This window comes from Alligator mississippiensis, chromosome 12 (assembly GCF_030867095.1).
Source record: "Alligator mississippiensis isolate rAllMis1 chromosome 12, rAllMis1, whole genome shotgun sequence".
Lineage (NCBI taxonomy): Eukaryota > Metazoa > Chordata > Crocodylia > Alligatoridae > Alligator > Alligator mississippiensis.
In genome coordinates this window covers 6214125-6241752 of record NC_081835.1, presented here as the reverse complement: position 1 = coordinate 6241752, position 27628 = coordinate 6214125, and the positions used below count along the sequence as shown (strand labels likewise).

At 47.0% G+C, this 27628-nt stretch overlaps 1 protein-coding gene across 5 annotated transcripts in view; it reads left to right on the top strand.

The window, feature by feature from the left end:
• The window catches only part of FRMD4B (FERM domain containing 4B), a 163153-nt gene that overhangs the window by 28151 nt on the left and 107374 nt on the right, over positions 1-27628 (top strand). For 3 of the 5 annotated variants that reach the window (XM_019499738.2, XM_059716024.1, XM_019499741.2), the window contains exon 2: positions 13650-13787. The gene's annotated coding sequence lies outside the window, so the exon portion shown is untranslated. Of the gene's footprint in view, positions 1-13620; positions 13788-27628 lie in introns of all 5 variants that reach the window. The other 2 variants (XM_059716022.1, XM_059716023.1) reach the window with 1 other exon arrangement.

The window sequence follows — 27628 nt, the reverse complement described above, 5'->3', positions numbered from 1 at the left end:
CCATTGAGGGGGTGCTTTGTTTGACACCCCCTGATTGAGCCAGGGACTAGAGCATGGGCCTTGCTCCCGGCAGCGAGTCCCTGAGGTTTGGCAGGTGCTTGGTGTTAGTCATGCACCTGGGGTGCAATCGGGATGCTTATTTTGAGCTCTGTCTTGTGGGACGAGCTGTTGCCCGAGGCTCTGGCCCTGCATCTCCCTGCTGCACAAGCCTTGTAGAGGCTTTTCACATGATGCTCAAGTCATCACCCAAAGGCATGGGCCTGACAAAGGGAGACGCCCACGAGAGCTCCACGGCCAGATTGAGAAGCGAGCCAGAGTTTAGGAAGAACAAAGTGCAAATGTTTTCCAATTCCTTCTCTCCTCCCTAATTAAAATTGGACCTCTCCAGTCATTCAACTGATCCAGAGGTTAAAACACTGGCGTCATGGCTTTGACTTGCCGGTGAACTTGGCCAAGACTCTGACCTCTTCTGCCTTTGCAGTGGAGATGATCATCCTTGGTGCACCTCTGGTGGCAGCACAATCAGATGGTGACTTCAGATGCTCATTTATTTTGGAGTGGTTTCTGTGGCATGGAGCGTAATATTCCTTTACAATCATGATGTTACAGATGATTGCCTAACTTATTAGTGGTGATGATGCGGGGCGGGGGGGGGTAAAGCCATCAGAGTGGAGTGTATGGAGCTTTCGCTAATGAAGAAAGCTAAGTAATGCCTCGTACGCCTTTTTTATGCCATGCCCAGAGTGACATCTTTGGGAAACTATGCACCGTTCTCTCCTTAGCACTGTACCCTCTCTCGCCTTCCTTTTCTCTTCCACAAAACGTGACTGATTAATTTGAGGGCTGTGTTCCTTGCAGCACAGGGTGGGGATCAGCCATAAATCTCCAATTGTTTTGTACTTTGGAAGAGCCCCGTGTCACCATTTCGTTTTGCTGCTTGAAGCTGGCCCTGAAATGCTTGGATTTAACTGCAGCAGCTTGTAGGATCCTTCATTTCTGTGGGTTATGTATTTACTGGGGCTGTGGCTCTGTCGTTGGTGCTGTGATTGCTGTGACAGGACTGTCAGGATGTCAGAGGAAAGGGGCCTTTTCTTCTTTGTGCTACAGGGATCATTTTTCCACTGGTCTTTCATGCTCCTTCTTTGTCCCTGTGATCCTCTCAGGGGAGAAAGCCCGTGGAAAACACTGAACAAATAGTGCTGGGTGAATGCAGAGCTGCTTCCAGGGTGTGATAATACTGCTATTGCTCCAGGGACTTGCTTAGCAGCGGAGCCTCATTCCCCAGGACCCACCGACACGTTTTTCACTGCCCTGGTTTCGCTGTTACCAGTCTGTGTAGCTGTGCAGTGGGGAGGGGCAGTGCCTAGTGCCTGCCGCGGCTTAAGAGATACAAGGTCAAGGGTCTCCCTGTACTCATCCTATAGACCTGGTGTATTTGGTGGTTTGGACTAGGTGGGATGCTGGGAACATCACTCCCACATGCCCCTGGTCAAAGAAGCTGGCACAACTTACCCCCACCCCAGCCCAATGGGCCACCTAGGCTTTGGCAGGCCTTTGATACCTGTTAGATGTGGCTGTGCAGGTCCCCTTCATGTCTGTGCTAAGGTGGATTTGTAAGGCAGAGCTAACACATGGCTACATGAGAGGGGATGACTTGGGCCCACCTACCTCTGAAAAATGAGAGCTTTGAAAGCAACTGGAATGACTGATTTGTCTTTCATGAGGGTTACAGATTGTCTTGAAATCTGTCTCTGCATTGAGTGGTATGTTGCCAAAAGCAACACACATCCTCCTTGTCTTGTGCAGAGTGGTTAGATACACTAGGACCCAAGAGCTTGTCCGTGCAGCGCAATCCAGCAGTTTTGACAAACATAAGGACTGCTGTCTGTGGTGCGAAGCACCGACACGCAGCACGAAGTTCCTCGAAGTGCCGAGCAAACTGTAGCTCAGTTGCCTATAGACTAGACACTGTGAGCCAGGCTGTCCCAGCATTGGATGCATAGAAATACCTGGTCTGCTGACCTGAGTGGCACCTCTCCCACTCTTTTCCTGAGAGGGGCATCTTGCAGGGATGAAGATGGGTGGTTGCATATGAGCCCTTCCCCAGCTAAATCGCAGTCAAAAACAAATCTGCTTGCACAATTGAAAAATCAAAGGACCCCTTCAAAGCTCAGCTTGGTGGGAGGAGACTTTTTTCCCTTTGGACCACGGATGTGTGGAAATGGCAGTGCTCCATAGACTTTGGCATCCTCTACAGGCACAGAAGGTAGTGTGGAATTGATTCCTTTGAGAGTCCTATATATTTCTGTGATTATTAAGGCAGGCTTTTTTTCTTTATTTTATTTTATTTTATTTTATTTTATTTTATTTTTTTGCCATGTTCATGCTGTTGGGATCAGCTGTTGCTGCTGCTTGTGACTTTAGCAGATGTTCCAGCTTTGAGGTCAGTAGAAACATCACAAAGTTCCCATCTCAAGATCAGATGCCAGATCCTTGAGACGGGCCCGCAGCGCGGAGCTCAAGAATAGCGCAAACCCTGGAGATGCTTGCAGGATCAGAGGGTCTGGCAGGCCGAAACGTTCATCTGCCAAGTGATTCTGCCAGCTAAGGACTGTATCCTGCTGCCATTTAAAATGATAGCACGGCTCTCCTATTTTGGTGGTGTGGGATTGGGCCCATATGGGATTATGACTCTCTTTTTATACTCGCACCTTTAGGAGGTCTCAGTGAGAGAGATTATCCTGGCAGTGGCTCTTTGATTCCCCACAATGTTAGCAAGGACGGTGGGTGCAATTTGAAGTTGAATCACTGATGCTAGGGTCAAAAACGTATCATGAGCCAGCTGGTTTGAACGAAGGTGGAGGCTGGATCCTGTTCCTTTCTAACTGTTTGTGTTGCGGCCAAAGCAGTGCCGTTTTGCTGGTGATCTGAAAGGTGAGCAACCAGAATTAGGCAGAGGTGGTTGTATGGGCATGAACCAGGGGAAATATTTTTTGCTAAAAATTGCGTGGTATTCGTATGCAGTGAGTAAAGAAAAGAAGAGAATTGGAGACATGTTTAAGCCTCTGATAGAGAGAGAGTCATGCCTGCCAGGCAGTAGCGTGGCTCTGTGAACCAGCATTCCCGAGACCTGGGTTGTATTTCCAGCTCTGCCTGCCGGCTGTGTTTTGAGCAAGATGCTTCATCTCTTTGTATCTGGGAAATAGGGCTAATGACATTTGCCTCCTTTGTAAAGTGCTTTGAGATCTACTCGTGAAGAGCAGACGAGGCGCTGTTTTCCAGCAAAGGCTTCTTTCTCTTTTGGCTTGGTGCAGAGGCTTTTAATATACAGACACGCTTAGCCAGAGGATGAATTCATTCATCTTTACATGGGGGACGGTGCCAGCTCTGAGGTTTGCTTAGATCAAATACTGCTGAAGCTGGTGTAGGAAGAACAGCAGGTGCACGATGTACAAGCTGCTTTGAACAATGCCATTTCTGAACCCTGGCATACCAGGAGCAGGTGTGTTCGAAATGGAGGGTGATGTTTTTCTCTGTAATACGCCGGCGTTTAAACAGAATAGCCCAAGAAACATCCAGGCTCCCTTCATTCTTGACTAACCTAAGTAATTTTCATCAACGTTTTTTACCCCTTACCGTATTTTATGGAGTTTTATCCCTTACATGGAGCTCTAGCTCTCGGAGTCACGTGATTACCATAGACTCTTTGTTCTCATTTTTTCTTAAAATAAAATGGGTTTCTGGCTTTTAGGGGTAGAGAGGAAAACTTGGAAATGTGCACTCCAAAAGGCAAATAACTCTGATCTGTTTGATTTTACTTATTTATATTTTGTAGACTTTTCTGTGTGTTAGTCAAGACGCAGGTTGACTGCTTGCCCATGACTGCTTGCTTTCTTATGGGCAAAAGGTGTTTTTGAAAGTGCTGATTCTTTCCATAGGAGGATCTTTATCCAATAATTTGCTAAGATCAGGCTGGTATTAAAGAGAAGCATATGTAAAACACATTCCCCACAGAAATTACTGAACAGAGCTGCAATGATATGCCGAGCACAATACAAGAGAGAGGTAGCCGGCATTGACTGGTTATATTGAAATCAGCCCAATTTGCATTCCATAAGTAATAATGACTGAATAGTCTAATATGAGGCCATGTTTTTATTCAGTGTAAGCTATCTTGAACGTTTCTTCCTTTACATTACTCCATATTTCTGCTTCATTTTAAAGAAGTAAAACTAACCACTGAAATCTATTTCCTTTTCTGCAAATAATCACAATATTTTTTTTTCTCCTTCTCTTCCCCAACAACGCATGACCTCTTTACGTGACATGCTGTTCATCCAGACACAGCTACTACATGTGGTAGAAGGCCAGGGAAAATAGGTGGTGTGAGGATCATAGGAAAGTGGGGCTGGAAAGGTCATCCAGTCCAACCCTGTGTTCAAGGCAGGGCCATCCCTGACCAAACCACCTCAGCCGAGTGTCTATGCAACCTGCTCTTGAATATTTCCAGAGATGGACCTTCTCCAGCTTCTCTAGGTAGCTGTTTCTAATGCTGGCTACCTAGTTGGAAAGTTTCTCCCAATCTCCAGCCTCAGTTTCCTCTGCCGTAGCTTGAGTCTATTGCTTTTAGCAGCGACTGGGTCGCACAGAAAGGGGGATGTGCTTGCTATGGCCTCATCTTAACAGAGCTGGTTCTGCTTTGCATTTGAATTTTCAAACTTGTGTTTTAAGATACGAGGTTCAGCCCCAGCCCCCTACAGCCCTCTCCCCTGTTGTGTTGCAATGGAGGGAGTCATCTGTAGACCCAGGCAACCCACACAAGGATTTAAGAAAATGAATGTTTTTCTGGTTGGAAGAGGGGAGGGAGTTTGAAGACGGGGCTTGTGAGATGACAGATGGCCTCACTACTGGTTGTCATCAAGGCCTCTTTTTTGAGGGCTCGCTGTTATTATTTGAGAATAAGTGCATGTAATGCAGTTCAAAGGAAGTGATGCTTTGCCGGCTGCTATTCGACCTTGTTTCAGGAAGCTTGGACGTGGAGTCCGGCTTCCACAAAGATCTCTTCCCCCTTCTGTCTTTTGAACAATTGAATCTGCCGGAGGACTAACCCAGCAAGACAGGGAAATTGAGCTGGAGTAACCCCTTGATAGCCAGGGGTTGTCCTTCAGCCTGCCACAGGGTGGATGAACCATGCACCTTTCCACTTCATAGTGCAAAATGAATTCCTTGGATAAATGCACCGAAACCCATGAAGTTATGCCAGGGATGAATTTGGCACATGGTTGCTTAGAAAACTGGAGCTGCAGCTTTGTTTGAGAGGAAGACGGGCAGATCTCTCTAAAAGGTTTTGTTTCAGCTATTTTATATAAAACAGCTCTCCACTATAATAAGAATAAAAAAACCCTCTCCACTAAAGCACTTCTGTGTTGGAGCATTAGAGAGAGAAAACGCTTTGAGGACATCCTCAAGGCCAATCTGCAAAAATACAACATTGACATCAACTGGTGGGAAACTGTTGTCCAGGACTGTCCCAAATGGCGGAAGAGTCTGCTGCAAGGATCTCGGTACTTACAACGACAACAGGAGACGGGAAAGCGGGAGCGTCAGAACCAGCGTGTCACGAACCGAACCAAGAATCGGGAGCCACCCATCCCATGAAGAAACGCCTGCCCACGTTGCAACAGAACCTGTCAATCCTGGATTTCCTTTGCCAGCCATCTTCAGACCCACCAATAAGACAGTCACGGAAGACCATCGTTCTCAACTGCGAGGGATTGCCGAAGAAGAAGGAGCATTGGTAGCCCTGAGGTTCATGCATGTATTAGAGGTTATGGAGGTTGAGAAATTCTGTGTGTGTGGTTTTGGTTTTTTGGGGTTTTTTTTTTTTTAATTTGCCATTTTAACTGCGCTCGTCAGTTGGACCCTGATCCTACAGCTTGTTCCTAGCATCAGCACAGAGCTCATTGTAGGACCGCGGATGAACGCTAGAAAGAACCACGACATTCATCTCCTTTCATCCTCCTACATCACACAGGCCATAGACTGGCAAGTCCTGTGTCAGGGCCATGACCTTTTTTGTTTAAGCAACTACAACTTGAGCAAGGCCTTAACGGAGTGAGCTGCCTGCCTGTTTTGTGGTGGATCTTTCCCAGAGCAGCCAAGGAAAGTGATTTTTTTTAATAATAGAAAAATGTATAAAACCACCAAAATCTATCATTGCAGCATCAGGGGCAGATTAGTACCTAAAACCACTCCTTTTTTTTTTTTTTTATTGGCTAGATTTGCTGTTGATGATACAGTCCAGTTTAAGCTGTGGAGGACAGCCAAGAATACTCCTGGTTTACATGCATGCTTCTGCTGGCAGCCTGCCATGCACGGCTGTTTTTCAGCCTTCATCAAGAGATTTCCCAACTGTATTTTTTTTTTTTTTATGGAAAGTAATAGTTCATAAATAAGACTGCCCCAATCAGGCGGTTTCCCATGGTAGTTGCTGTAGTCATTTCTACAGAGTCCTCTTGGATTGGGAGGAGATGCTATTCAGGACTCCACCACTGACCCCCTCCAATACTGGAACATGCCTTTTCCCTTATTTCTACAGAGATAGTGGATCCTCCACCATCTCTCGGTGGGTGTAGACAGGTATAACTCCACTGAAACCCAGGGACGCTGCATAAAGAAGCACCAAGCTGAGCGCCTGGACTTGAGCTGGGGCATGGGTCTCAACAGCCCGTCTAGCTGTCACCCAGCGTTGACAAAACTGGCCAGCTGTCTCCTGATAATGCATAACTTGCTGCTTCAGAGCAGCTGCTTGTCTGTTGTTGCCAGCGCCCTGTTACAAGGCCGAAAATACTTTTTTTTTTAATTAGTCTTGCATAATTTGTTCATTTGCAAAGCAGCTGACGTTGGTTGTAGCTGCCGGGATATCCCGCAGCCTGCATCAGTTGATGGATAAGAGTTGGTGGAAGAGGCTGACAATGGCAGAGAAGCTTACAGGGTTACGTGGTGTAAGCCAACAGAAAGACGGGTAGTTATATACTTCTATCATTGCACTGTGGGCATATGTGAGAAAGAAGGGCAGGTCAAATGGTTGGAAGGTTTTATAGAGCAATAGACTAATTAAAGCAATGCAAGAAGCCAGAGACCTGGTTGGAAAGGCAATGCCCATGTTTCCTTCTCATATGTTAAGGTGCCAAAGGGAAGCCAAGCCCTTTAGGCTACCTGAAGGGTAAAGAGAAAAGCTGGCCCTATATTTGTCCCCTCCCTCACCTCACTTGCGTGACTGGGAGTGGTAAAGGCTTGGAAAAAAGAGATGCATTAAAAACCCATCAAAAATCGCGTCCCCAAGCTGTGCAGCTCTGGCCAGAGATACCCAGGCCTCTGTCCTCAGGCTCCTCAGAAATAGTAGTGTGGCCTGCTTGGTAGACCTGCCGTCACTGGCTCCAGGGCTGTGAATCTGCTCTGAGCCCCAACAAATGGCATGACTGATTAATGCAGTTTTAGCTCTGGCCTTTCTACATGGAGGATGGTCCATGGTGGATGGCGACTTTGCTTTCTCCGCCCTGCTGCTTGGCTTCCCTTGTTTTGGGCCCAGCCCGTGGGACCCCCTGGAGCTTTTGATCAGTAACGATGGCCACCATGCTCTGAAAGGAAGTCCTGTGCTAAATAATTATCTGACAGACCTTTGTCCTGATTCATTGCATTGGTGACATGCAGCTTCCAACCCTTCCTCCTTGACCCGCTCTGACTCTTTAGCAGGATCATTTGATGGAGCAGTTGTGAGTACAATTAAATTTGGCCTGTGAAATGGAGCTACTATATGCATCCTCCTTTGCTTTTATAAGTAGTTTATGCTTTGAAAGAGCAGCCTACAGAGAATTTGCTCCTTTTTGACCCATCCCATTACTGGCAAAAAGCAGGATCTCCCCAATTCAGCAAGTCCATTGGGAAAAGTTTGACATTGTTAAATGAAGCTAGAAGTGAAAGATGGGGCCAGCAAATGAGCTGGTGGCCCACATTTCCTGCCTGAGTAAGGGTGACTGAAATAACCAATTTGGGCTTGATTCTTCTCCCAGCTTCAGTCCAAACTTCTGTTGACTTTGGTGTAGGATGGGGCCTTTAGTGGCCTGATTGGGATCTGGGAGTGGAGGGTCGCGTGGATCTTTGTCCATTTAATTCTTGGCCTTTGTGCTGAGAGGACACACTATGCCATGGGCGGTGTTGCTGTTCTCGCTTCTCTTTCTGTGAAGCAGACGATTGTGCACGAGGTGGACAGCTGGTTCCTTGGTTAGTAGCGCGCAGTCCTCTGATGACTTGTTCTGTGCCTGTGCAAAGCAGGATGCCTCTCAGCAACGACAGTCTAGTTACTCGGTAATAATAACGTTCTCCTCCCATGCTAACATGATTGGTAGGCTGAAGGCTTCGGGTTATGATTGTATCATATATCAAAACCACCTCTTTGGAAATCGCGCTTAGGCACTTACAGCCGGAGCTTAATGGAGTTTCTTCCCCTTAACTGCAATATGGAGGTATGCTGTATTTCTCACCCTTTTATTCAATCCATACAAAACAGAAATGGGCAATCTCCAAATAATAACCGCTCTCTGAAGTCCCGTTGGTAAATAGGCTTGGAAATGGCCTCACTTTCTTTGGATAGATCTAATAAACTAGCCACATACCAGTTTATTTGGAAATGGTTCTCTTGCAGCTTTTCTGTGCTGCACCCCTTAGATATTAAGGTGCACAGACCTGCTCAGTGTTGTTGTGTGAATGGGAAAGTGTCTCTTGTATTGCTTTAAAAAAAATTTAAAAGGCTTTGAGAGGTTTTGCTTATAATTCGCAGACTAATTCATCTTTCAGATACAGCGATGGCCTGGAAAGATCCATCTGCATTAGTGAAACAAGATGGTCCTCATTAGTGGTTGGAAACGTAGTCTGATTGCAACCACATCACTCCAGTTTTACAGGGTGTAACCCCATCAAAATTACTCAGTTTAGAGCTGGGATAATTAGGAGTGAATTGAGCCCAATTCTGAGATTCTGATTGATATTTCTTTGGCCATCTTAACAGTTACTCTTCTCATTTATATTAATGAGAATGTTATCATCGACTCCAGTAGGATCAGGATTGGACTCGGTGTTTTATACCAGCACCATTTCCTTTGGGTCTGTTCTTATCCATGAGCAGCGTTGCGCAAATGTTTATTTTCCAAGAGTTTCCATGGGTGATATCTTTTATTGGACCAACTGCATGGTTGTATAGATTTAGACAAACATTTGGGTATCGCCTGGTTCCTCAGGTCTCTGGGAAAGACGCAGGCACAGCAGAGTGCTTTTATTTTCCATGCACTGCTTTAAAATTGAGCGAACACTTAACAATGCAGCTCCAGCAGTCGAAGTTAAACAATCCAGCCTGAACATTTTGCGAAGTCAGTATTGGCTGTTCAGTGAAAGGATTGCCTAATTAATTCAATAGCGCTTATTTTCCCCAATACATTTCTATAGGAGTGAAACTCCCCATGCACATAAAGCTGGATTCATAATAGGAAATCCTGAATTGTGATTGATTTTAATTTTTCATTCAACCCATGCATCTGAGCCACCGCAGGTGTCTCAAAAACAATGACTTCATGTACTGCCTGCCTGGCAAACTCGTCAGTGGAGTTTAATTGCTTGAGGGCAACTTTCTAGTAAGAGGCCAGAATGTGATCGTTGTTCGTTTTCTTGCTTCAATTTAAGGTATACATCTGTTAAGGGGAGGATTGCAATCTTACTGATGTGGGGGGGAAGCAGATTTACCTCCACTGTAGACTTCATGGGTCTTGTAAGTGTCTTATTATTCCAGCAACCTTTTAAAAGGTATCAAGATGGAAAAAATAATTGTGATGCGCACTCGTAAAGGAAAGAAGCCGGGAAGCGTAGTAAGTTTCTCTTGATTACACTTGTTTCATTACCAAGGTACAAAGAAGCGTATCAGACCCCGAGGGAAATATTTTGAAAACAGTTAGGATGGTAAATTAACCTTGGTGTCAAAATAGTCTAGAATTAAGATTATTTGTGGCTCAGTGGAGGAAAAAATTAACATTAAACAGCTGACGTTTTATTTTAGCATTTCTGCGACAATGTCTTTCTTTATAGTGACGGTCCGAAAATCACTGTCACTGAGCCACGTTGCTTTGCTAAGCTGGTTCTGGATGCTACGTTCCAGCCTCATGGACCCGATTGTTGCAGTAGGGTCTTCGTGCATGTTGTGCAGCAAACAGGAAGCACTGAGCAAAAGTTGGGTGAACTGTCTCACCGCACAGTGATGTCTCAGGCTTATACAGTGATGTATCTGAAATACGGCACAGCATGGGATACTGGCCCAGTGGTCCCTTTGGGTCTATAAGGCCTTTTTTACTCCACATTGCATCATGTTGACTTTGGCTGTCTGAGAACTAAAGTCGGTCCATTGCAGTGGTCATGGAAGAAGATGTGTCAAGGTGTGTTTAAATACACGTCTTCAGGGTTAGACCCTCAGTTGGCTTTTGCCTTGCTCTGAAGTCAGTGATCTATGCTGGGTCACACCTGGTGACAGTCCATCCATTGGTTTGTATGGGCTGAATCCAACAGAAAGACTCCAAATGGGGTTTTTTGCAGGCTTTGGATCAGGCGTTCCATAATATGTACACTATCCCAAAGGGTTGGGCAAGTCTCTCTGTCTCCCCACCTCCGTTCGGAAACTTAATAATCTATTCTGATTGCTTTAACTACCTATTAATAGAAGTGAAATATTTTTGCTGGAGGCTAGTAAAGACTGGTGAGAATTTACCAAGGGAACAGGTTTGCCCCAAAGCCTCTTAGTTACATACCAGATTAGTGCCAGATTTCACAATTTCAGCAGTGTAATGTAAAAGAACTCGGGGCTAGATTTTGAAGCAAATCTTTGTGGGGAAGGGGATCAGTTTTCCTTAAAGCTCTGAGTTATTTCGAGCTGGAACACAAAAGATCAGTCTGTTGTTTATGGATGAGCCATCATTAATCTTCATCAGTTTAGTTGAATGGGACTGATGTTTTTGGCTTTGTGGTGGGCAAAGATATGCTTTGTGTTACTTGGTAAGAGTGTGTGCATGTGTGAGAGATGTATATGACACACACACACACACACACATATGTGTGTGTGTGTGTGTATGTGTATGTATATATATGTATATAACATGATGTACACACACACATATATAATTTTTTTGCAATGGACATATATTTTGCAATACATGGCCACATATTGGTACCCTAATCCACATGGTAGTCTGTAACCTCTGTATTTCTTCGGTGATAAGGACCCTCCTGAACAATCCCATTTCCTCCATTATCAGGTCTTGACTGCATCTCTTCTGCCGCTTGGCTACCTAATAATTCCTCTTATATCCTGTCTCCCAGAGGCCAAAGGAAGGCTACTGTGGTTCCCAAAAGCTTGCCTGTGTCTATCCCATCCATGGAGTTGGTTCAATAAAAGAGATCAGCCATAGTTCATGGTTACATGTCGGGCAGCTAGTGAGTTAGCACTAGTGGGAAAGAGTTGGAGAGGATGAGTTCCTTTAGTGAAACACTCAATATTACTGCGGTCTAGACACGGAGGTGCCCGTTTGTGCATGCAGCTACTCTATTTATATATGTAGAAAGAGGTAGGCATTGACGATTGCACCTTTTTTTGATCTATTCTTCATTTTTGCACCCATTCTTTGCCACAACTCTTAGTAAAGCACCTTCAGGGGTTAATTGCTGAGAGGCACACATGTGAAATGTCAAAAGCAAGCAGTGAATATAGTTACTGCTGCCCACAGCCCTGTTTGTGTGGAAAGAGCCACTTGTCTGTGAGAACTAAGTAACTGGACGTGTGTGAACAAACACAAGTTTTGCTCACGCCACCCAGCTGGGGGTTTTGCATGCAAAGAGAGGCCCACAAATTGAAGACCCCTTTATGCTTTGCACTGTTGATTTTCTTGGACTACAGTAATGATTGAGACGAAGTTGGAGTTTTGCACAGCCTGCCCTCTCGTGGGGAGACGGCTGCAGAAAATCGCTGCGTATAGAGAAAAGGCACTGCAGATGTAATGGTCACAGACCACAGCCTCTTAAAACAGTCAGTCAGCATGTGCTGTAATCCGCAGTAAGATGCATCAAGACTGGTAGTCCATCCTCATTCCACAGGGTGGTTTGGGGCCAGTTACATATAGTGCACCCACTGTAAATTGCTGATAGTAAACTCAGAAATGGTGCCGTTCCTGTTGCTATTTGTGTGCGTGTGTAAGGGTCTTTTTGAATGCCGTGCGGCGCCTGTGCAATGAGCAGTGTGTTTGATTCCTCCTGCCCCGGTACAAGTGGAATGAAAGTGGTGCTGTCATCAGCCCCTGAAGCTGGGAGAAATGTCCCAATCAGTGCAACTGGGAATGAACCTGGGCACTGTCTGTGCTGCCTCATGCTATTGGAGATTATTGTAATGAAGGGGGTCCTCTATTGAACATGCACATGTGAGTTTGGTCTTGTTCAGAGGAGGGACTGCCCTGCTCCCTGCCCTGCAGATCTTACCTCTGTGAATGTGCTGCTCCAGTTATCCATGGTGCTTGTCACAGGAAATCATCTCCAGTCCTTTTAGCCCAATGCTAAAAAGGGCAGAAAATTGTCTGCTCCAAAACAGAGGGGGAATGGGAGGACCTGTGGGTAAAAGGGGTTATCTGGAACTTGGGACAAGGGTTCATTTCTCTACTGTGCAACAGACTTCCTTTGGGTCCTGGGGCATCTCACTTAGCCGCTCAGTGAAACAGTATGCAGAAGATAAATGGGTTTTAAGGCTCTAGGATGCTATGGTGAGGGCTCTATAAGTACCTCACATAGATAGAATTGGCTTACAGGTCTCAACTGTGAGTTTTTTAATGTGTAAAACTCATTAAAAGCTAAATGCAACTGAGCCCAAGCGGAGCTTTCCATACCCTGAGAAAGGAGAGGAGGCAAAAAGTCTAAAAAATATTGCTAGGGCATTTACTATTATCACAAGGTCCATTTTCCCTGGGGCACAGAGGCTTAGCTCTGGGAGGGTGGCAATCTCCAGCATTTGCTGTGTGGACAAGGGTTTTAGAGAGGTGCCTCAAGACGCCCACTCTAAGGAACTGCTTGTCAGGTGTCTCTGAACTCGCTGCATCTATTTTCATAATTAGTAGTACAAAGCTCCATCAGGATGGGTTTGTTTAAGAGATCTGCCTCGCTCTGACTTCAGTAATTAGCTAACATGTATATCTCTGTACCTTGGAAACACTTCATTAATCTAATGGAAGACAGAATTATGCCTAGATGAACTTAAAAGATGTTCAGCAAGACTGGTTTTGCATCTCTAATGAACCGAAACACACATCACTGGAAGCTGTTGGGAAGTAGTGCACCCAGAGACGTTAGCGGGGAGGAATGCCACAGTTTAATTTGTGTACAAATATCTTGGCAATAGAGCTTGTTAATTTGTATACCCAGCTAATTTGTGTACATAGCAGGTTTATTGGCAGTCTCGGATGGGGCTAGCGAATCTCGGGAATGAATAGAAAGCAGCGCACGGTTCGGATGCATGAGTTGTGTGTGGTTTTTTTTTCTTAACAGAAATGGATATTCTGTCTTCTCTGCTGTAGCACTTCGTGAAAGATCTGGATAAAGGAGATGGAGGCATGATGGAATTAGAAGGATGAAATCGGCACCTCGTGGTGGAAAGCTGAAGGATATTACAAGCAAGGATTAAGTCGAAACAGAAGACTGCACCGGAGCTAAAGGTATGAACAGACACAAAAGCTTCTTGCAACATGGAGTTTAGCATGTCAGAGATGTGATCACATACAGATTTGGAGTTAGGTTCTGCAAATTGAGTGGTCTGCACCAGGCATTTCATGTTTCATCGTCCAAAGGAGGCCTCTTTAATCAGTCACTGGGGTGACTTGATGGTGCATGGATTCGAGGAATGCATGATGAAGTGGATGAGTACACTCCCCGAATTCCTGCAATGCCTGTAGTTAGCAGGCAGCTGTCGCTGAAATAAAGCACAGCACAAACACGGGCATAGTGATGCTGAACATGATGTGGGCTGGGATGACTTCTCGCTGTGGAAAGCATTTGGCTTTGTGTTTGGATGCTTCGTGATTTGCTCTGCAGACTATAAATTACTTATTGCTGGAAGGGGAGAGGGAATGAGGAAAAATGACGTGGTAAAATACTGATGCTCAGTTCTGCTCTGGGTGAAGACGGGGGGGGGGGGGGGGGGGGAGTTTTAGCATTGCTATCCTGCGCTTTGTGATAACAGACATACATCAAGTTCATATTGGGAACAGCCTTTTCTCTGAGCTGTGCATGCAATGCTGACAGCACAGTGATTTGGTATCGTCTTATTTTTTGGGCTCGTGTGCATTAGATCTGAGATGCAACAAATAGCATTAACACCCCCCTCCCTCCTACCATTCAAAAGCCCATAGGTGGGAATTTATGTAAATTTAGAGATATACACACTTGTAGTAAATTTACTTTCCTGGATCAAATGATATTTAGTATAAACTGAACGTTCCTGTAACACTGGGAATTGTCTGTCTTTCCTCCCATGAGAACACGAGGCGCTGGAATTAATTTTATGGCACGATGAAGCTGGGGGTTTTTTTCAAATCATTTTGCAGCCTATTGTGGTAGGTAGTTTGTATTAGTTATTGAAAAGCAGGCATGATCTCAGATGAGGAGAGTGTGCCGTATTCCTTGGAATAGAAGACTCCCTTGAATTTAAGATGCACCCAAATTTACCTCCCAGTTTTAAGGGAAAAAAAAGAAAGCATCAAATAAAGACGCACTTACAAATAAAGATATGCTACAAGAGCTTTATAGCCCTGCTTATTTTGTTGTTAAGATAGGGTCCATTTTTAGAAGGGTTAATTGGTTTTTAAAAAATCTGCCTTCTTTTCGAAGGAGTTAAGGCATTGAAGAAGGGGACATGGGAGAGAACCTCTGTCTACCCGTTTAGAAGTATGAGACTGGCTCAGAGAGGGAGAAACACCAGTCTGTGATGCAAAAAGAAAAGCCTGAAGAGAAGAGTAGGAGCTCTGAGGTTTCTTATGAGCTCTGCAGGGATTGCTGAATTTTCCGTTGCACTGAGCCACATTTCTCTGCAGGATTGGGGAGGGAGCACAGGTTGCTTAAGACAACTTGGTGCTTTCTGGGAACTGGGAGCATCCTGTGCCCCAGTGTAGATTAGGGATAGGCTTGCCCTGTGTGAGTTGTTGCTGTCCCCTGGTAGCTGCCCTGCCAACCTAGGATCCTGGGTGTATTCCCAAGCAAGTGAAAAATTGTGCTACAGACATGCAGGGTGCACAGTGGCATGGGGCACCTTTTTTTGGGACAGCTGACAGCCAGAATAGCTTTGGCCAAAGCCTTCAGGAGGAGAAAAACTAAAACTTCAACAGTAGCTGTAGACAGTTCATAGATTCATAGATGTTAGGGTCGGAAGGGACCTCAGCGGGTCATCGAGTCTGCCCTGAGCAGGAAAGTGCTGGGGTCAGACGACCCCAGCTAGGTGCTTGTCCAGTCTGCCCTCAACTGGGGGTCTTCAAGAGGAATCTGGAGCAAAGGGCCAGACCACTGCATCCATGCACCTGTCTGCACCCACTCAGCCTTGCATCCTGCGAAGGCAAAGTGAGACTTTCGTCACATCTAGTCAAAGCTGTGTCTGCAGCTCTGCTTCCCTAGTGTGTCCATGCTGGATGAACACTGTTCAGCAAGGGAGGGAAGCTTTGGAAGGGCTTGCTTTCATTTGGGATGTAACCACTCATCCCCTGCCGACCCTCACCTGCCAGCAGGTTGCTCTCTCCTTGAAGAGCACTTCTCATCTGTGTCCCAGACAGGGAAGTATGCAGGGGTGGAGGTGGAGAGGGGTAAGAAATTTGGGATGCTTTTTAACATTCTTTTTAAGCATAATGTCCCTTAAAAGTAGATGTGCTGGTCTGACCAGCAGAGGGAGATATGCGAATAGAATAGCAGCTGGCCAACATCTTCCAGTGGGGAATCTTCTTCATCCCAGTAGGCCTCCATCTGCAAGCCCATTTCACCTCTGCAGTTATATTCTAGACTGAGTCTTGGCTCTAGTTTAAAAGCAATGGAAAGTAGCCTAGTTGGTTATATAGTAACTGTGGCGCCATCCGCTCTGCTGATGTCCTAGTGGCTTTGGTACCACTGAAGAACCAGCAGAAATCACGTGGAAGTAGAGAACTGAAATCCATCTCTGATATGTTCATGCACTTAATGTTTTGTCATATGCTGCATTTAATCTTTTAATTCGCATGCTCTTAAATCTCAGTTTATGGATTCTGGAAATTTTTTACTTTTCCATCCTACGATCAGGATATCCTAATGAAATGCTGTTGGCCATCCGCAGAATGTAAAGAAATGAAATTGCTGATATAAGTGTGCTCTGGCACGATGAACAAGCAGCTGGAGAATGTGCTTCTCCTGCAATATTTGGAGGATGCGTAGCATCATCAAGAGCTATTCATTAGAGTTGGCATCATAAGCACATCCCATATGTCTGGGAATAAATAATCTGTAACCTATCCTTCGCTAGGGTATATCCCAAATGTGCAGTCGGCAGGTGACAGACTCCTTCCTCTGCAGTAGACACTGCGCTCATCAGCTCGGCGCATACCAAGAGGAATTATAAAAGTAAATCTCTGCTACTATGGCTGTGAGTTACCATATTGGGAAACAGATGGTGCTCTACTATAACTGTACCTGGCATAAAGCTAATACATAATTTAACAATGCAGCAACATGAATTGTATTCCAGGGACTGCTGTTTTCTTACGGTTTTTCTTTAATCTGATTTACCAATCGACAGGAGGAAACATATTATATTTAAATAATTCCCCCCTCTCCTCTCCACACTCCCTCCCCTTAAGGGCTGAGATATCGTATCAACCTGGGATTTCCTGAAGGCCAACACAACATTATTGCCTTACTGTCCCTCCAAGGACCCCTTAAATCTCATCAGTGAGTTGCTGTTTTATGCTCCTTATTGTGAAGGAGCCAGCTGCCTTTTAGGTGCAGAGTGCCCTTAAAATCCCATTAGCTTCAGTAGATGCCCAAGGGTCTGGCTTTGGCCTTGCTGAGCTATGTGGGAGGTCGCCAGCCATTGATACCCCGCTGCGTAGGGATTATGGCTCCTTTTTTGTCCCAGTAGAAAGACTGGCATGTATGGTGATGCAGGACAAGGCAGCAGGTCTCCTCTACCATCTGGTCTTAACATGGGAAGTTCAGGCCAGGGTAGCCTGATTTTTTTTTTTTCCCCTGACATTCATTATTAGCAGTGCACAGGATAAGAACAGCTAGAAATGAGATGCCAAATCTCGACACAAGACCTGACAGCCTATGTGAATGGCTTGGCGAAAGGCTTCCAGACTGCAGTTTTATCGCCTAATCAGTCCAAGTGGTACATAGTTTAAAACATCTAGGTCCCAGTCTAGCACCACATAATGGGTCTAATATCAGCACTTAAACTCTGTTTCCAGGCATCCTGTGCTTGCTCCAGATGGCATCTCTTAGCCGGCCAAGCTCACATCATGTTCTCTCCAAGGAGGACAGGAAGAGCACAATGTAATTTTGGCATCCTGGCAAATGAAGATCACTCCCGTGAAAGCAAATACCCTTTAATTATTGCCACGAAGCACTAGGGCGCCATCAAGGCTGTGCGCAAACTGCTTTTTCATCCCAAAGGGCATGAAGAAATAAATGCTTTCTGTTCAAAAGCCCTTCCCACTCACCTCTCCTCCCCACCCAGCTGAAAATGTCCCTTGCAGTTCTGGTTTCGAAGCACGGCAGGATGGTGGTACGGTGCGTACTGCTGGCCGACAATTGCCAGCAAACGCTGAAATGTTATTTGTGGCTGTTGTAACGGGAATAACAAAATCTTGCTGGCTTTAACTGGTTCTAAATTGTGCGATTGCTGCATGGCTGTGTCGTCCAGGGACGTGCACGGCGGAGCTGATGAAACTGTACGGGGAGTCTGAAGAGGAGAGCGTGATACTTGGAGCATTTCTGTTTTGCATGTGTGGGGGGAGCATCTTGTCCCTGCCGCCGGCAAGGTGACGGATGCCTCTGCACCAGTAGCAATAAAAAAAAGTCTGAGAAAAACCAAGCTAGCTCCTAGCAGCTCTTGCTCTTTGCTCCCAACCCAGCTCTCATGTGCCCGCGAGCTCAGCTGGCTCTCCTGAGTGCTGGGCACCCACGTCCCACTTATCCCTCTGTCAGCTATAAAAGAAGAGGTGAGATTTTTATCCATGAACTGCTAATTCCCAACCCAGGGCTTCTCCTGCTCTTAGCCCACCGTGACGACCTGATGCTCCCCACAAAGGTGTTGCTAAGGTCTGGACTGGAAAAGTAGAAATCATCTCACTGCTTCCAGAGCTGGTCCCAAAATGGTTTGGGCAGCAAGGCTCCGGCTGGGCAGGAGCAGTAGTGCCCGCAGGAGCTGATGGACAGCGTCTGTTCCCCAGGGGAGGCGGGCAGGGGCAGGGGGAGGTACCCTGAGGAGACCAGCTGCCCAGGTGGTCAGCAGACGGAGGACACTTTTGAAACTTCCCCTGCCCTCAGTCGGGTATTTGGTTTGCATCTCTGCCAGGGACACCTGCCGCAGCCTCTCTCTGCTCCCCTGGCCTGGTGTGTTGCCATCTGCTTTTTGGAGGGGTGCGGTCTCCACTTCCTCTCCCCTTCCCTGGGCTGACTCAGCTAACGTGGTCACAATGGACCTGGGCAGTCTCGGCTTCCCCCTCCACGGTTTCCTTTTCTAACTTCCTTTCTCATTGTTTACATTACTGACGTTTCCAAATGTCACCGTTCCCACTCAGGGGGGCATCTGATAAAGCCGCTGCTGGCGTCACTCTGTTCCCTTGGTGCACTGGGAGGTCTGGACCGGTTGCTCTTCTTGACGCCAAGGGTTTGCAGTGAGCAACCCTTTGAGTAGGGTGCATTGGCTGGCTTCACATGTAGGAGGAACCTCAGATCTGATGCATCCCTGCCAAGAGTTTCTCCCCAAATTTCTAAGAAGGGCTTGGAGGTGGGAGGACTGTTTGCTCTGATCCCAGATGGTGCATCTCCAAATCAGGACCCTTGCCTTGTATTTCCAGATAAACTCTGCAAGGCTCAGAGCAAATCAGTCCGCCTCTCTGCAAGCTGGAACGTACCCATCTATGAGACTAGTAGAAAAACGCGCCCCCGCTTCACAGGAGCGCTGCGAGGCTCATTGTACTCGTTGTAAAATGGTTTGAGATCCTGTGCTGGGGGAAAAAAAAGGCTATTTAAGCACAAAGAATTAATTAGGAGCTGGCTGGCCAAGGCTGTTAATTGGCACATGGCGTCGCAGCCCGTTGGTACGGCGGTGTGAAGGAAGGTTGCGCTGCAGCTGTCCGTGTTGAACTGTTGCTCTGCATAAATAAAGGCTGCTCTGTCTGGACAGCATCGCTCCGGCTGCTGCTTACAAGTTCTGTGTTTCCCTGAAAAGAAAAAGAAACGTGGTACTCGGCCTTGAACTGAAGCTTGTTGAAGTTGGCATCTTTCCCTCGGTTTCGGGGGACCCTGGATCAGTCTGGGAGTGTTCATCGCCACTTAAAACACTTCTGAATGGCTTCTTTGCTACTCCTATGGTTCTCCCTGGGTTTCGGGGACTCCTCCCTTGGTAAGGTGTTGTACTTACTAGAGACACCCTAGAAGGCCCAGTATTATAAGCAGCCACCAACTCACAAGCTTTAAAGGGAGTCCTGGCTTCAGCTTCTGGCATGCCAGTGATTAAACCAGAGAAGAGGGATGTGATGCTCCCAGGACATGGGGTGAAATGCCTTGCATTGCTTCAGCTGTTTTGTTGGAGCAGGTTGTACCCCTGTGCGCCGTCTGTGCCAAAACTAATCTGCTGTAACAAAGCCTCTTGATCTGCCACCTTTCCAAATCCTAGATTACCACTCACTTTTTCCCAGACCAGACTGTCAAACAGTCATTGGGCAAGTACTTTGCTAGCAAAAAGGAGCATTAATTGCCCTAGCAACAACTGCTAATACCATCTTAAACTTGCTTCTGCTTACAGCATAGCTGCTGTATATTCAATACATCCACAACGTGCACTATTCAGTATCTTGGACAGTCAAAAGCCGGCAGCTTGATAGTGGGTGCCCTTAATCTACATCCATGTCTCCTTTATGATATGCTGTTGTATGTCCCTAGGGAAATGCTTGAGGCTAACTCTGTGTCCCAAAAGACCCCAAGTCAACCTCCCATTGACTTCAGAGGGAATTGGCTTGGGCACTGAATGAGGGAGCTGTTTGTACCACTCCTCCAGTCCAGCATGCAGACATGCGGTAAACTTTATTTGGCCACACGGCCTACGTGGGGACAAATACAGAGGCCAATATACTGCGAGGCAAGCTTAGTTCCCCAAGGTCCTGCTGCCTTTGCTGTGCTTCTCCTAAGGGTACATTTCTCCTGCCCCTGAACAGCAGCCCCTTTCTGCTGGCCAGCAAGGAAGAGGACAGCCATGCCTTCCTCTTGTGGGGTATGTGAGGCTGGTTAGATATTTATATAGTGCTAGTGGTCAAAGCCTTCAATCCAACACTACTCTATTATGCCGGGTGCTGCATAGATGCCGTGGGAGACAAGATCTGCCTCCAAGAGCTTGGAGCCTAAATTCAAAGATCAACAGGGAGCAGATGATGGTGCGGGGCAATGTATGGGCCAACAAAGCTGGTGAAGAACTGGCTCCACTTTTACTTACGTGCATGTTTTTGCTTTGCATTTGTGGGTACAAGAAGGGAGTTGAGGGGAAAAAAGAAGGGAAGAGGAACAGAAGCAGCATGGCTTCAGCCTGGCCATGCTGGGCTTTGTAGGCGTCCGAGTGGTGGTGAGCTTTAAGGAGGGTCGTGGAGGAAGGTACGGTTGTGGCTCTTGGGGTTTTCACGTTGTGCGGGAGAAAACACACAGCTGTTTCGGATGCTCGCTGGAGCCTTCTCTGGCAGGATGCAGCGGTCAGGATCTCCTCTGGTCTTGGGCACAGATGCAGGAGGGAGAATCCAGAGTCCCGGCATCTCTCTGCCTTTCGTGGAGATACCAGTTCATAGGCATGAGCCCACCCCATCAAGCCTAACGAAGGGCACCATGTAGCGGTGAGTCACGGCTATTCAGAAGGCTTCCTCATCCCAGGGTTGTCATCCTGAGAGCATGACTGCAGAGAGCAGATCATTATAGTAGCTCAGATACCCTTTATTCACTCTTTAACAATTCCCTGTCAGGAAACGGTGGTGCATTTTGGGGCTGTTATTTTGCCTTCACAACTACATACATCACACCCAGTGCTGAACTATACAGTCTCATTTATGCTTCCTGGTGCAGTGCTGTAGATTTGGGCCTGCTATTTAGATTATATAGTAATTCCACCCCATTTGCCATAGATTGATGAGGCTATAAAATAATCATAAAACAAGGGGCAGCCCTGGATTTTTCAGGCTCCTCACGTATTTGTATCTGCCGTGAAATACTCCATCCAAATATAATTACCTGACTTCTTCGGGCTCTCTTTAATATTTTATGCTGATCCAAAGTGTTGGAAACGCTGCCTCTTTTTTCACTGGTGGTATGAGAAGGCACGATGTCAGGAGGAGCAGAGGATTGATGCTGCCGGGCATGGGGGAACCTGGCTGGTTCAGCCTCTCTTGGCAAGTGCCTTGAGGTTCAGATCAGGATGATTGACTAGGGGAGAGCTGGAGAAACCTCCTTCTGCTGTGCAGAGTATTGGAAGGAGAGCAGAAAAAATTATAGCAAACCGCTGCTTCTAGGTGCATTAGTGTGGATGCAAGTCTGCTATCCAGCTAGTTCAACAGCCAAGTCCTCCACAATGCTTAGATTTTACTGGAGTGGGGAAGAGGGAGGCAATAGATCCCTGTTGTGGGGGGAACAAACCATGGCAATTATCCCTTACGTTTACACGGTCACTTCAAGACCCCCAAAATTTCGCAGCCTTGGTAGGCTGCCATACAAGAATGGCTGCATCTCCCCACGGAGCTGCAGGTAACTCTGGAGAGGAGGTGGCAGGGCCTAACAGCAGGTGTTAGGACAAGAAATGAAGAGTCCCACCACCCTCTAATTGGAATTAAGGGTGGGGCAGGATATAGTTAGTTAAGCAAAATGCAGCTGTCCTGGCCAGAAATGGATGAGGACTGTGCCGACAGTTGCACCAAAGTCTTGAACACTAAAGCTGGAATTTCGACCCCAAAAATGTTCAAAGGCTTGTCTCCTGATTGTGGAGCTGTTTAAGGTTTGGCACCATCTGATTTGGCACCCCTGCCTGCGGGCAGCGTGCATGTGATGGGTGATGTTGCCGATTTACAGCGAGCGGGGGCATTCTGGTTGCTTCACCCCTGCACCGTGTAACCGTGCACCTGTGCTCCTCTCTGCCTGGCCTACACGGGCTCGGATTATCCCCCCCACCTTCCACCACCAGATATTTTTTATTCTAGATATATAGGGGTAGGCTTTACCTGCCTTCTGCAGCAGCTCTGGGCACTGCTCTTCCCCAAGAGGCAGGGAAAGGAGGAACAGAGCGAGGCAAGATATCGCACCAAGGCTTTTTGTGCTCCAGCTCCGTTGGCGTTCCCCGGAGCTGGCAACGGTGTTGTCGGCTCCACAGGTGAGAATAGGATTTCATTGGATTAAGGCTCAGAAGTGGAAGAGCTTTAGGGGCAAACCACACCTGCCTCTACCAGACATCCTAGACGAGTTGTGACCCGTCTCCCGCACCACTATCTTCCAGCGATTTTAAAATAAACTTTCCCAGCATATCAGACCATCCAGGTGAGCTGTGCATGCTGCCTAGCCCTGTGCAATGGTGCTTGAGCCCGGGACGGTGCCATGTCCACAGAGGCTGGCACGGTGCAGCTGCAATATGCTAGTTTTGGGCGTAAATGAGGCAGAACGCTCCCGGTGCCTCCGTGGTGCAAGCTGGAGCCTGGCAGCAACCTGGCATGCGGTGAATCATTTCCTTTGATAAATGAAGCCCAGCTGGGGAGCAATGCAAACGCCCCATTCTCAGCCCAGCCTGAAGCCGGCGGAGCGCTTCTTCCAGGCCATCATTCAAAGGAGTTGTCATTTTCTTGAGGGCCCCTCACATCCCCCAGCAGCTGTCACGGCTGCTGTAGGGGCTACCGCTTTCCCCTCCACCCCGCTCTGCCTTTCCCTGACTTCCTCCAGATGTGTCTGGGAGCGGCTTGAAGTGCAGAATGATTTCCTGTGTCATCGGAGCGGTGCTGGCCAGGCAAGGGGCTGCCTTAAAGCTGTCAGCACAGAAACATTTGGGTGTTTTCCACTGGCCCTGCTCCGCTCAGGTGTTGATGCCGGGGGAAGTGGACAGGGCAGCCAGTGCCGCCTCTGCTGACTTGTACTCCTGTGGATACTGCCAGAGAGCAGTCAGGATTGTGGCCATTAGATGGAAAAATACCTAGTGAAGCACCAAGCCATTGCCCTTGTTTGGGACTGCTGGGTAACGGCAGACTTTCTAGGACAGCTTAAGGGAAGGCAATGAAAACCCAGTGCCTTTCAAAGCTGGAAGCCAGCAGACTCGCTGCATTGAATCCTGCAAAGTGGCCCCTACAGATTCTTTCCTTCTGGGGTGGAGTTGGATGGGGAGAGGTTTGCTTTCCCTAATAAATAAGCACCTTCCCTGAGCAGGAAGACCCTTCCCACCTTGTAGGCAGCAGGCCTGTCTCCTCACCCTGCCCTGAAAGGATTAATCACAACACTCAAAGTTTGGTCCAGCCCTTCCTTCATGGCACACTTGAGTCTTCCAATGCAAAGCAAAGCATTTCCCTGACCTGAAGGCTGTTCCTATTGCATCTTTGACCTACCTGCTTCCTTCCTCCCTTCTGCTGAGCTTTTTCATTGTCACGTTGGAATTGCTCGACCCTTTGCATCCCCTAAGAAACCCCTCTGCTATGTTTCAACACCCGTTGCTTTGTAGGGGCCTTGTCTCTGAATGGAGCTGGCTGGCCTCAGGGCCTTTACAGGAGCAGATCGCCCTGCAACCCACCTGTTTGGTAGCAGAGAAACTCCATTTTTTAGATGAATAATGCTGAGCCGGGTGACAGGGTTGCAAGCATTTGCTGTGCGGTGATGAAGTCAGCCTCTGCAGAGTATTCGGTAATGGCAGAGAAGAGGAGGAACCATCTGTGGACTCAGAGCCTTGTTCTTGTGCTAGATGAAGGAGGCGCTTTGTGAATTCATGCTGACATCCCAACCTGCGGGCTGAGCTCATCACTGAGTGCTACAGACACTGCCACCGGTGACGCAGGAGGTGGCAATCTTCCCCGAATCACTGCTGGACCAAGATCCTAGGGCTGGTTTGGGCTTATGTGAAAGGCTGCATTCTGTAAAGCTCATTATTGGCGCTGATTTGCAGCCAGTACAAATCAGCATTGTTCTGGGGCGGGCTAGCAGAAGGCAGGAGTCTTCTGTGAAAAGAATACAAAGATGGAGGGGAAAACAAAAAGTTTTGTTTTAAGGTTTTCATAGAGTCTCTTTAATGAAACCAGTTTCATTTCAGTTTGCAACACGACATTGTGCATTTTGGAGATCAACCCCCCACCAAAAATATTTTTTTCTACCTTTCTTTTCCACCCTTTTCTGAACTGGAAAGAAGGTGGCACATTAAAAAGAAAAACTGTAAGTGGCCAAAATGGAAATGACAGTTTTGGGCTAAAAGCTCCCTGTTGTCATATTGCCCCCTCACCCCTCTTTTTGATGGAAATCTCTCTCTCGTGCTTTCTAACTCACTGGAAAGTAGTGATTCTTCCTCTTAATTTGGCACTAGGGAGGCCGCATCTGGAGTCCTGTGTCCAGTTTTGGGTCCCCCACTACAGAAAGGATGTGGACACATCGGAGAGGTTCAGGTTAGAGATTAGGAGGCACTATTTCACTGTGAGGGTGGCTAGGATCTGGAACCAACTTCCTAGGGAGGTGGTCCTCGCTCCTACCTTGGGTAAATTCAAAAAGAGGTTGGATGAACACCTGTCTGGGGTTGTGTGATCCCAGCGTGTGCTCCAGCCAGTGGCGGGGGGTCAGACTAGATGATCTAGTTAGGTCCCTTCTGACCCCTAACTACTACGAGAGAGTCCAGTGCAGGACAACGAAAATGGTTCGAGGGCTGGAGGACATGATTATTGAGGAGAGACTGTGGAAACTAGGCTTATTTAGTCTGGAGAAGAGAAGACCAAGGGGAGATTTGATAGCAGCCTTCAGCTCCCTGCAGCATGGTTGCAAAGAGGATGGAGCTGGACTGTTTGCAGCGGGGGCAGACGGCAGGACAAGGAGCAATGGGCTCGAGTTGCAGCAAGGGAGGTTTAGTTTGGATATTAGGAAAAACGTTTTCTCTAGGAAGGTGGTGAAACACTGGAACAAGCTACCCAGAGAGGTTGTGGACTCTCCATCCTTGGAGGTTTTGAAGCCCCAGGTAGACAAAGTCCTGGCTGGGATGATGTTGTTGGGGCTGGTCCTGCTTTGGGCAGGACACTGGACTGGATGTGACCTCCTGAGGTCCCTCCAACCCTCATTTTGTATGATTCTCTGATCTGGGGCTCAGAGGCTATCACATTAAACAGGATTAAACTGAATTTGCGGAGCGGGTGCATGTTTTGCAGCAACCTCTCTCAGCTTGGTGTGATTGCTGTACAGCAAATGTGAGACAATTTGCTGTTCAAGAAATCTGACTTCAGCCTGCTTAAACATTTATAGAGAGAAAAGGCAGCAATACTCTATTCCTGACTGGAAATGGTAAGCAGTTTATAGTGTTGTTATACAGATTGCAGGAAATCCGTGTAGCTGTGTGTCGGAGGCACATAACAGTTGGCATATTTAAATAATATGGTTGTGTAAATTATCATTGCATTTCAGAGATGCTCGTGGCTGACAGGCTGCACATGTCGTATTCGGCCTGAATAAGAAAAAACCCAGCAGTTCCATTATTCAGGAGTGCAAAGACTGTAGGTAAACCATTCGGGCGGGGGCTTTAAGAAACAAAAGAAAACTCATTTAACAGCAGGGCTGGGAACATCACTGCCTGGAGATGCAAATACTTTACACTTCAGGAATACCTCAGTGCTGGGGGGACTCCTCAACTCACAGCTTTTGTACAGCTCATGTCAGAGGAGCACCTACATTTCAGATCCTGGTCCAGCCCGTTAATATCTTTTGAGCCCCCAGACCCTTGCAGAATAGGTTTTCCTACTTTGTCGGGGGTGAGACATCCCACTGAGTTGGTCGGTGAATGCTTCTACTTGCAGTCCTGGAAGTTTGGGGGCTCGTTCTTGTTCTTGTTTCGGAAGTCAACAAGAACGTGTGCGACAATGAGGAAGCCAACCAAGACGCTTGTCCCAAGGTCAGGCATCCTGAAGGGCCTGAACAAGCTGTTTTAGGTTTTTAAAAAGAAGCACAAGTAGCTTTTACATAACATTGAATTGTTTTTTTACATTAAAACCACACTAGAGCTGTGCCATTCTTGGGTAAACTAAACACCATGGCTAAGTGCAAACAGCCAAAATTTCCAAGGCTGAATCGATTCAATCTTTGCAGGTTAGTCTAAGCTGCGTAGATTGAACTGATAAGCAAGTGAACAGATATTCACTTTTGATTCTGGAAATGCAGCCACCTGCCTGCAGTGGCCTAGGTCAAAAGCTGGGGACACTAGAGCAGACAGCTTGGGCCAAGGCTGGCTTGTCCACCCTGCGAGGTGGGCAGGTATAAAGCATCCTGGGATGCTGGGGGACTGCAAGCTGACTTGAATCTGGAGGGGATCTGGGACAGAAGTTCAATAAACCAATTTAACCTAAATCAGTTCAGTCTGGTTCTACATCCCTCCAGGTTTATCTTAAACCAGTTTCAGCCATTTTGAAAGCATTATATGTACCGAACTTCTGTTGTGTTACAGATTTGAACCAGTTTTCAATCACTTTTACCGGTTTATGTGTAATTTCTATCCCTAGTCCATGAAAACCCAGAGCCACAAGGACAGGTAGGGCACCACAAGGCACCAAAGGCAAGCCACAAGACACCAAATAAGGAGAAGGGACTTTATTCACAAAATCTTGAATCTGGTCTAAAAATCATGAAATATTTAAGATCATATTGGTTTCTTCTTTGAATATATGCAGTAGATGTCCCCTCTCTCCCCCCTCCATGCAGCTGTTCTCGAATGCGGGACAGCCGCAGTGACTGCTGCTCTTGGTATTGCTTCTCCCACCCCATGCCTCCCCTGTCCCCCTTCTACCATGAGCAGCTGGCACCCATGGCCCCCGGCTGTCTGCATGGATACATGTACCCCTGGTTGACAACCCCTGCTCTAAACGAACACTTCCCTTAGCTGCAAACTTGAGCAAACACCGAGTAGTTATTTATAGTTAGGTTTTCTTATCAAATGAACACATACAGGTTCCCTGGGATTATTGTTACTTGACTGCACATCCCTCCCCTTTCCTCAGAATAATTACCTGTATTGCAGCTAATCCTGATGAGCTCCAGTCCTAGACCCTGACCCAGTGTGCTAGGCGCTGTACAAACCCAGAAC